The following is an 11,860-nucleotide window of genomic DNA, read 5'->3' on the forward strand; positions in this document are numbered from 1 at the left end:
CACATAAATCTCTCTCTCTCTCTCTCTCTCTCTCTCTCTCTCTCTCTCTCTCTCTCAAAGACATTGGTGGTACAAATAGACTAATAAAATAAAATTATTAAATTTAAATCGACCATGCTTGAATTTCTCCATTTTAAATCTCTCTCTCTCTCTCTCTCTCTCTCTCTCTCTCTCTCTCTCTCTCTCTAGAAAATAGAAAACATTTGTGTTACAAATAGACTAATCAAAAAAATTATTACATTTAAACCGACCATGCTCGAATTTCTCCATTTTAAATTGGCACTTGAATCTCTCGCTCTCTCAGTCTCTCTCTCTCTCTCTCTCTCACTCTCTCTCTCTCTCTCTCTCTCTCTCTCTCTCTCTCTCTCTCTCTAGAAAATAGAAAACATCTGTGTTACAAGTAGACTAATCAAAAAAATTATTAAATTTAAACCGACCATGCTAGAATTTCCCCATTTTAAATTGCCACTTGATTCTCTCTCTCTCTCTCTCTCTCTCTCTCTCTCTCTCTCTCTCCTAAAATATAGAAAACATTTGTGGTACAAATAGACTAATCAAAAAAATTATTAAAATTAAATCGACCATGCTAGAATTTCTCCATTTTAAATTGCCACTTGAATCTCTCTCTCTCTCTCTCTCTCTCTCTCTCTCTCTCTCTCTCTCTAAAATATAGAAAACATTTGTGGTACAAATAGACTAATCAAAAAAATTATTACATTTAAACCGACCATGCTCGAATTTCTCCATTTTAAATCGCCACATAAATCTCTCCTCTCTCTCTCTCTCTCTCTCTCTCTCTCTCTCTCTCTCAAAGACATTGGTAGTACAAATAGACTAATCAAAAAAATTATTAAATTTAACCGACCATGCTAGAATTTCACCATTGTAAATCGCCACATAAATCTCTCTCTCTCTCTCTCTCTCTCTCTCTCTCTCTCTCTCAAAGACATTTGTGGTACAAATAGACTAATCAAAAAAATTATTAAATTTAAACCGATCATGCTAGAATTTCTCCATTTTAAATTGCCACTTGAATCTCTCTCTCTCTCTCTCTCTCTCTCTCTCTCTCTCTCTCTCTCAAAGACATTTGTGGTACAAATAGACTAATAAAAAAAAATTATTAAATTTAAACCGATCATGCTAGAATTTCTCCATTTTAAATTGCCACTTGAATCTCTCTCTCTCTCTCTCTCTCTCTCTCTCTCTCTCTCTCAAAGACATTTGTGGTACAAATAGACTAATAAAAAAAAATTATTGAATTTAAACCGATCATGCTAGAATTTCTCCATTTTAAATTGCCACTTGAATCTCTCTCTCTCTCTCTCTCTCTCTCTCTCTCTCTCTCTCTCTCTCCTAAAATATAGAAAACATTTGTGGTACAAATAGACTAATCAAAAAAATTATTACATTTAAACCGACCATGCTCGAATTTCTCCATTTTAAATCGCCACTTAAATCTCTCTCTCTCTCTCTCTATCTCTCTCTCTCTCTCTCTCTCTCTCTCTCTCTCTCTCTCTCTCCTAGAAAATAGAAAACATTTGTGTTACAAATAGACTAATCAAAAAAATTATTACATTTAAACCGACCATGCTCGAATTTCTCCATTTTAAATTGCCACTTGAATCTCTCTCTCTCTCTCTCTCTCTCTCCTCTCTCTCTCTCTCTCTCTCTCCTTTGTATCTTTTTGTTCTATAATGAAATGAAGTGTGATATTTGAACCTATTGGCCTCTATTCCCATAACCCTACCGATATTGTTTATTTATTCCGATTTTTATTTATAAATAAAAGAACTTTATCAATATTTAATGGCATAAAAGCCATATTTATAATCAAGACTCGTCCGAATCCTTTTAAACCGCTATAGCAAACCCCACCCGCCGTAAATATTAAGTTGAAGTCGATTACTCAGGCGGGAAATCGGACGCCCGCTTTATTGATCTTCCCGTGACAGGAGTTCCCTCAGGCGGCTCCGACACGTGTCCCTAGCCTCCCTCACTCCTCCCTCACTCCCTCTCTTTATCCTTCACTCCCTCTCCTCCCTTTACAGGCACAGATTGCCGTTGGCAATCAGCTGTTTTGATTTCCCCCCTTCAATCCTACAAGCGAACGTTTCATGCAACATGCAAATAAATATTTCTTTAACCCACTGATAACTTGTTTATCTCTTCAAGAAAGAATTCCATTAACTGGATTAATTACTCCAATTAATGATATTAATTAGGCTATTTCAATCCATTTTTTATATTCGAAAATATAAAACACGATAGGGGAATAATCATCAGTGGAGAGGACAGAAGCGTGGCTGTGGTTTCTGTGATGTTGGTAACACTGGCGCGCAACAAGTGACCCCAAAAACTGAGGTGCTTCCCCCTCCTCCTCCTCCTCCCTCCCTCCCTCCTCCCTCTCCCGCTCCCCCTACCCTTCATTCTCCTCTCTGCAACACGTATTAGCCTGTTGCTTTCTCGGGTAGGGGAAGAGAGACAGCGTTTGTATGTAGGTTATATACAGCGCTGTGGGCAAGGCCACGTCCTTACTGTTTTCTTTGAGGACGATTGAGGATTTTTAATGGAGCTCCCGAGGCTCATTTCGGAGTACTACGCAGTCGTCTTTAATGGCGTCATTTAACGTCAGAATTTATTCTATTTCAATTTGTTCTGGAATTATGACTGTTATGTTCAGCGCTGTGGGGAAGGCCACGTCCTTACTGTTTTTTTTGAGGACGATTGAGGATTTTTAATGGAGCTCCCGAGGCTCATTTCGGAGTACTACACAGTCGTCTTTAATGGCGTCATTTAACGTCACTAGAGAATTTATTTTATTTCAATCGGATCTGGGATTATGACTGCTATGTTCAGCGCTGTGGGGAAGGCCACGTCCTTACTGTTTTCTTTGAGGACGATTGAGGATTTTTAATGGAGCTCCCGAGGCTCATTTCGGAGTACTACGCAGTCGTCTTTAATGGCGTCATTTAACGTCAGAATTTATTCTATTTCAATTTGTTCTGGAATTATGACTGTTATGTTCAGCGCTGTGGGGAAGGCCACGTCCTTACTGTTTTCTTTGAGGACGATTGAGGATTTTTAATGGAGCTCCCGAGGCTCATTTCGGAGTACTACGCAGTCGTCTTTAATGGCGTCATTTAACGTCACTAGAGAATTTATTTTATTTCAATCGGATCTGGGATTAGGAATGTCGATAACTGGTTTGATTAATATTTGCTCATTTGATTTTACTCGTTTGAAATAATGTTTATCATAAGGACTTTTATCGTCTAGCTGTTGGTTTTTTTTTTCTTTTTTTTTTTTTTGTACTTTAGACAAGATAAAAGTATTAATGAGCAATGACGTGCAGTTCATTGAGGATACCGTTCAGTTCATTGATGATAAGTACGTTCTCTTCATTGATATGAACGTTTCGTTCATCGATGATAAGGACGTTCAGTTCATTGATGTGAACGTTTAGTTTATTGATGATAAGAACGTTCAGTTCACTGATATGAACGTTTCGTTCATTGATGATAAGGACGTTCCGTTCATTGATATGAACGTTTCGTTCATTGATGATAAGGACGTTCAGTTCATTGATATGAACGTTTCGTTCATTGACGATAAGGACGTTCAATTCATTGATATGAACGTTTCGTTAATTAATGATAAGGACGTTCAGTTCATTGATATGAACGTTTCGTTCATTGATGATAACGACGTTCAGTTCATTGATATGAACGTTTCGTTCATTGATGATAAGAACTTTCAGTTCTTTGCTATGAACTTTTCGTTCATTGATGATAAGAACGTTCAGTTCATTGAACGTTTCGTTCATTGATGATAAGAACGTTCATTTCATTGATATGAGCGTTTCATTCATTGATGATAAGAACGGTCAGTTCATTGATATGAATGTTTCGTTCATTGATGATAAGGACGTTCAGTTCATTGATATGAACGTTTCGTTCATTGATGATAAGGACGTTCATTGATGTTAAGGACGTTCAGTTCATTAATATGAACGTTTCGTTCATTGATGATGAGAACGTTCAGTTCATTGATATGAACGTTTGTTCATTGATGATAAGGACGTTTAGTTCATTGATATAAACGTTCCGTTCATTGATAATTTTGATATCATAATAATGTGAAAATCTTAATTTTAATAGAAATTGAGTGAAAGAAAACTCATAATAAAAAACAATATATCATTGGTAAATGAAAATATAAAATTCTCGTATTGGTTTATAGTATCATGAAACAAATTCGACGAGGGATTTAAGTATTATGAGAGCTTTTGATAAAGAGAATAATATTGCGTATGATTAGTTAGTCGTTTCCATTTCTTTGTGCTCGGTATTCAATTTTTATTGGAGATTACCAATAATATATATGTATATATATATATATATATATGTATATATATATATATATATATATACCTATAGATATAGAAATATATATATATATATATATATATATATATATATATATATATATATATGTATATATATATATATACTGTATATATATATATACATACATATATATATACATATATATATATATATATATATAGAGAGAGAGAGAGAGAGAGAGAGAGAGAGAGAGAGAGAGAGAGAGAGATAAACTGTATATATACATATATATATATAAATATATAAATTATATATATATGTATATAGATAGATAGATAGATAGATAGATAGATATAGATATATATATTCTATTTCCATAGACTGAAACTATAAAGAGATTACTCGTGTGCCATATTTGGATGAGATCAGGGTGAGGGGTAGATGGAGATGGTTTTGGCATGTTCTTCGCACTCGAGAGAGATTAGTTCACAAAACTTTTAACTGGGCTCCGCAAGGTACTAAAAGAGTTGGAAGACCCAGACCTACATGCCTGAGGATTATGAAATGTGAAATAGGAGATGATGAATGGAGAAGTATTAATTTAAAAGCTCAAGATAGAGACCAGACTGGCAAAATCAAACTGAGGCCCTTTGCGTCGACAGCCGTAGGAGGAGATGATGATATATATAATAATCTCTCCCTATACCCTGGATATGGGGAAGATGAAGTAGCCATACCCTGTAATAGGGATTGTAGTTAGGAAAGTGGGAAGGGATGCGAAGGGATGAATCTGTGATGTGTGTATATCTATTATTATTATTATTATTATTATTATTACTAGCTAAGCTACAACCCTAGTTGGAAAAGCAGGATGCTACAAGCCCAGAGGATCCAACAGGGAAAATAGCCCAGTGAGGAAAGGAAAAAAGGAAAATAGAATATTTTAAGAAGAGTAACAACATTAAAATAGATATCTCCTATATAAACTATATAAACTTAATTAAAATAGGAAGAGAAAAGGGATAGAATAGCCCTCATTTTTTCACGGGTCGCGTACATTAGTCCTAGCAGAAAGACCGAAGATTCATCTCCTCCTTTTCTGGCTATTGTTTGACTCTCCACTTCGATTTTGGGTCTCTCTTGTAGGTCTCGGTGGAGTTCAGACTCCCCCACTCTTTCATTTCTCTTGGGAAATGATTCGCCAGGTTGTTTGTATGTTCGTTTGTTTGTTTACGGGGATGTCTTACTTCTAGCTTATTTTTATATTTCTTTTAGATTCTTATTTGTGAGTGAGATTCTTTCTTCGCTTGCTGTTCTTCGTTTGATATCTAATGTCAGTGCGTTAAATAATTGGGTTTCTAATTCGTGTTGAGTTGTTTGTATATATATATATATATATATATATATATATATATATATATATATATATATATATATATATATATATATATATAATTTGTATATATATATACATATATATATATAATTTGTATATATATATATATATATATATATACAAATTATATATATATATGTATATATATATACAAATTATATATATATATATATATATATATATATATATATATATATATATACACTGTATAGTATACGTGATCCGTCAAAAATGACGGCTAAATCTCTAGGTAATATGCAGGCACACGCAACACATGCACACACACACACGCACATACACACGCAAGAATTCAACCCCCTTCACCCTTTCCAAACCCATCTCGCCAGGGTATGACTATTCCCTGAGTATGACTGGAAATATATATATATATATATATATATATATATATATATATATATATATATATATATATATATATATATATATATATATATATATTCTTTTTTTTAAGGTGTGTGTGTAAGTGTATATTTTTGATAGATTTTCATCTTGTTAATACAAAGTTCTCTACATCTAACCCTGAATTAATCATAGCCATTATAATAATTATGATTACGTTTAACAAAGATAATACTAATAAACAAAGGTAATACTAATTAGACTTGAAGATTAATTGTACATTGTCTAATATTACCCATTATACGTGGAACTCATTATAACATATGTTGTTATGACAAAAAGAGTTATTGCAATCCGTATATCGCTTCCAAGCGCTTGATAATGTTAAATAGGGGAATTTGCGTAAGTTATTCGCTACGGTTTACAATGCGTATAAAAAACGTATGTTCATTGTTATCCCATTATGTACAAAAGGTGCGGTTGTTGGCAGAATCCATGTGTGTTGCAAAATGCAAATGCGTTGGAAAATGTTGGCAGGATTTATATGCGTTGCAAAATGTTGGCAAAATGCAAATGCGTTGTAAAATGTTGGCAGGATTTATATGCGTTGCTAAATGTTGGCAGGATGTATATGTGTTTCAAAATGTTGGCAAAATGCAAATGCGTTGCAAAATGTTGGCAAAATGCAAATGCGTTGCAAAATGTTGTCAGGATTTATATGCATTGCTAAATGTTCGCATGATGTATATGCATTCCAAAATATTGGTAGGGTTTGCATGCGTTGGAAAAGGTTGGCAGGGTGTATATGCGTTGCAAAATGTTGGCAGAATGTATATTCATTGCAAAATGTTGGTATGATGCATATGCGTTGCAAAATGTTGGTAGTATTTGTATGCGTTGCAAAATTTTGGCAGGATGAATATGCGTTGCAAAATGTTGGCAAAATGTATATTCATTGCAAGATATTGGCAGAATGTATATGCATTGCAAAATGTTGGCTGGATGTATATGCGTTGCAAAATTTTGGCAGTATGTATATGCGGTGCAGAAATGTTGGCGGGATCCCTATGTGTTGGGAAATGTTGGTAGGAGGTATATGCAGTGCGGAATGTTGGCAGAATGCTTATGATGTGCAGAATGTTGGCAGAATGCTTATGTATTGCAAAATATTAAGAGAATGCACAAGAGTTGTAAAATGGGGGCAAAATGCCTATGCAATGCAAAATGTTGGCAGAATGCATATGATGTGCAGAATGTTGGCAGAATTCATATGTATTGAAAAATATTGACAATGCATAAGCGTTGAAAAATGTTGGCATAAGGCATATGCATTGCAAAAGGTTGGTAAATTGCATATGAGTTGCAAAACGTTCGCAAAATGCATATGCGTTGCCTCACTGAAATTTGCACAGAAGGAAAATGCAATACGTAATTAGATTTCGCGGAAAATCTGAAAATGTAAAAATTAACACCAGAATGATTTGCAATATTGCTATTAACGGACTTCCGTGACGTCAGATCTGTTTTGTTTAGGATCTACGTTGCATACTTATTAAAAAAGTCTTTCTCAATAGGATTGCATGTTGCAACAGAGATCTAAAGAATTCATATTCTTTGAATGCTGTATTTGCACCTAATTGTGACACAAAAGGAATCATGTTTTCGCAACGGTTGTTATATTTCGTTTCGGGTTCTCTGGAATTGAAGAAAAGAAGGCAAATAACACTTTGTTCTGTTCACGAGAAGCAAATATTGACGCCAAGTCGACAAGGACAGATATAAGCGTACCATTATGGAGAAAACGGTATCATGTTATAGAAAACGGAGCAATTACTAAAAATTGTCACTATTTGTGAATTGTACATTTCATGGACACTTTTGACTAATTACTCCATTTTCAATTTTGTATATTGGAATTCCTGAGATCAGGTTATATATGAGACTGCATACCAAAACAACACGCTTTGAAATCTAACTTCCATTCACTAAGCCCGACAACGACGGCAACAGGTTTAAAGGTTACTCGTGAAATGGCAGAAGCAAGGTGCCCTAGTGACTGACTATATAAACGTATGATCAGAGGCCAAGCCCCCTCTACATCCAATCTAGGGCCAAGGAGGACCAGGTTATGGCTGTTCATGACTAACAGGTAGACCTATGGGGTCCTTTATTATTTTTATTATTACTAGCCAAGCTACAACCCTAGTTGGAAAAGCAATATTATTATTATTATTATTATTATTATTATTATTATTAGCCAAGCTACAACCCTGGTTGGAAAAGCATTATTATTAATATTATTATTATTATTATTATTATTAGCCAAGCTACAACCCTAGTTGGAAAAGCAAGAGGCTATAAGCCCAAGGGCTCCAATAGGGAAAAATAGCCCAGTGAGGAGAGGAAATAAGGAAATAAATAAATGATGAGAACAAATTAACAATAAATCATTCTAAAAACAGTAACAACTTCAAAACAGATATGTCATATATAAACTATGAAAAGACTCATGTCAACCTGGTCAACATAAAAACATTTGCTGCAACTTTGAGCTTTTGAAGTTCTACTATTTCAACTACCCGATTAGGGCGATCATTCCACAACTTGGTCACAGCTTGAATAAAACTTCTAGAATACTGTGTAGTATTGAGCCTCATGATGGAGAAGGCCCAGCTATTAGAATTAACTGCTTACCTAAAGGCAGGATGGCTAGGTTGCAGACACTACAAGAAAGTATAGTACTTGAGCGGATCTCGAATCCCAATCCACCAGATCGCAAGGCAGGGGGGTTTCGAATAGGTTAAAAGGACTGAATTTATGGGAAGCAATATTTGTTTTAACGTCGTTACTGTTTTTAGAATGATTCATTGTTAATTTATTCTCATCATTTATTTATTTCCTTATTTCCTTTCCTCACTGGGCTATTTTTCCCTATTGGAGCCCTTGGGCTTGTAGCATCTTGCTTTTCCAACTAGCGTTGTAGCTTGGTTAATAATAATAATAATAATAATAATAATAATAATAATAATATTGTTTTTCCAACTAGGGTTGTAGCTTGGCTAGTAATAATAATAATAATATTAATAATAATAATAATCATAATAATATTGCTGTTTCAACTAGGGTTGTAGCTTGGCTAGTAATAATAATAATAATAATAATAATATTGCTTTTCCAACTAGGCTAGTAATAATAATAATAATAATAATAATAATAATAATAATAATAATAATAATTTAGTCAATATCTGAACAGAGCTATATTAAGAATATCAAGGTTGATAACACAGAATGAAAAGAGATTCATAAAAAAGAACCTTGGAATTATTTGAAATAAATATCTGAGGATTTTATAAAAAGTTAAATTAGAGTTTTTGTATCGTTTTATGGAAAGAATGAATGATATAGTGACCATGGAAAAATATATAGAAAACAATAAAAAAAAATAACTGAGCTCTAGACATGTGGGCGATGGATTATAGAAACTGTAAGTGTTTATAAAATATATCGTGAATATATTAAAAAAATTGAAACAAAATAGGATAATGTATAGAGGTTATGAAAATCTCTAGATATATGATAATCTATAAAAGACCTTGTTTGCGTCGTGGCATATGCTAGCAGTTAGAATAAAAGCAAATGTTCTAAAATTTGAAATTTCTGCAGAAATTGTAACGAAAATGAAACTTTGGTCCATAAAAGAATTAGAGAAACTATCAAAATGGTGAGTTATATCAATAAAATTTGGAATAGATGAGGCTTGAAACGGATAAGACTTTTTTTTTTTTTTTTTTTTTTTTTTTTTTTTTTTTTTTTTTTTTTTTTTTTTTGGTAACATATTGGAAACGTCTGTGCCTAGCAATCTGTTGGATAGGGGATCAAGACTCGTTCAAGCTTGATAATTACTATTCTTTTAATGAGGCCAACTAATTTGCTAGTAGGAAACTTTTCCATGCTAAAAGGGCATCCCTGTGAGTCAGTGCAAATGCGCCTCTTTAAAAAAGATTTAAGTATAGCAATTAAGGGATCGTATAGGTCTACTTGGCGAGTCATCAGCAGCCATTGCCTGGCCCTCCGTGGTCCTAGCTTAATGCAAATTTGGGTATTGATCACATTTATATGTGGTGAGTCATCAGCAGCCATTGCCTGGCCCTCCCTGGTCCTAGCTTAATGGAGGTTTGGGTGCTGACCACATGTATATGTGGTGATTCATCACCAGCTATTGCCTGGCCCTCCCTGGTCCTAGCTTAATGGAGGTATGGGTGCTGATCACATGTATATGTGGTGAGTCATCAGCAACCATTGCCTGGCTCTCCCTGGTCTGAGGTTAATGGAGGTTTGGGTGCTGATCACATGTATATATGGTGAGTGATCAGCAGATATTGCCTGGCCCTCCCTGGTCAAGGTTAATGGAGAATTGGGTGTTGATAACATGTATATATGGTGAGGGATCAGCAGCCATTGCCTGGCCCTCCCTGGTCCAAGGTTAATGGAGGTTTGGGTGTTGATCACATGTATATGTGGTGAGTCATCAGCAGCCATTGCCTGGCCCTCCCTGGTCCTAGCTTAATGGAAATTTGGGTATAGATCACAAGTATATGTGGTGAGTCATCAGCAGCCATTGCCTGGCCCTCCCTGGTCCTAGCTTAATGGAAATTTGGGTATAGATCATAAGTATATGTGGTGAGTCATCAGCAGCCATTGCCTGGCCCTCCCTGATCCAAGGTTAATGGAGGTTTGGGTGCTGATCACATTTATATGTAGTCAGCTTTTAGGACGTTGTCCTGTCCCTTGCTTCTGCCATTCATGAGTGACCTTTAAACACGTTTAAAATCTTTATAATATTAGGGAAAATTTAAAGATTTAAAAGATATGGAAAATAATTTGTATAGAACAATTTAACAGGAACACAAGAATATCGTTGCCTAAGAGATTTTTCTTTATGATATTAAGGAAAATTTGCAGATTTAAAAGATATGGAAAAAAAATTTGTATAGAACAATTTAACAGGAACATAAGAATATCGATGCCTAAGAGATTTCTCTTTATAATATTAGGGAAAATTTAAAGATTTAAAAAATATGGAAAAAAAATTGTATAGAACAATTTACCAGGAACACAAGAATATCGTTGCCTAAGAGATTTTTCTTTATAATATTAGGGAAAATTTAAAGATTTAAAAGATATGGAAAAAAAAATTTGTATAGAACAATTTAACAGGAACATAAGAATATCGATGCCTAAGAGATTTCTCTTTATAATATTAGGGAAAATTTAAAGATTTAAAAAATATGGAAAAAAAATTGTATAGAACAATTTACCAGGAACACAAGAATATCGTTGCCTAAGAGATTTTTCTTTATAATATTAGGGGAAATTTAAAGATTTAAAAGATATGGAAAAAAAAAATTTGTATAGAACAATTTAACTGGAACACAAGAATATCGTTGCCTAAGAGATTTTTTTTTTATAATATTAGGGAAAATTTACAGATTTAAAAGATATTGAATAAAAATTTGTATTGGACAATTTAACAGGAACACAAGAATATCGTTGCCTAAGAGATTTTTCTTGATAATATTAGGGAAAATTTACAGATTTAAAAGATATGGAAAACAATTTGTATAGAACAATTTAACAGGAACACAAGAATATCGTTGCCTAAGAGATTTTTCTTTATAATATTAGGGAAAATTTACAGATTTAAAAGATATTGAATAAAATTTGTATTGGACAATTTAACTGGAACACAAGAATAT

The sequence above is a fragment of the Palaemon carinicauda genome, chromosome 4, assembly GCF_036898095.1.
Source record: "Palaemon carinicauda isolate YSFRI2023 chromosome 4, ASM3689809v2, whole genome shotgun sequence".
In the NCBI taxonomy this organism is placed as follows: Eukaryota; Metazoa; Arthropoda; class Malacostraca; order Decapoda; family Palaemonidae; genus Palaemon; species Palaemon carinicauda.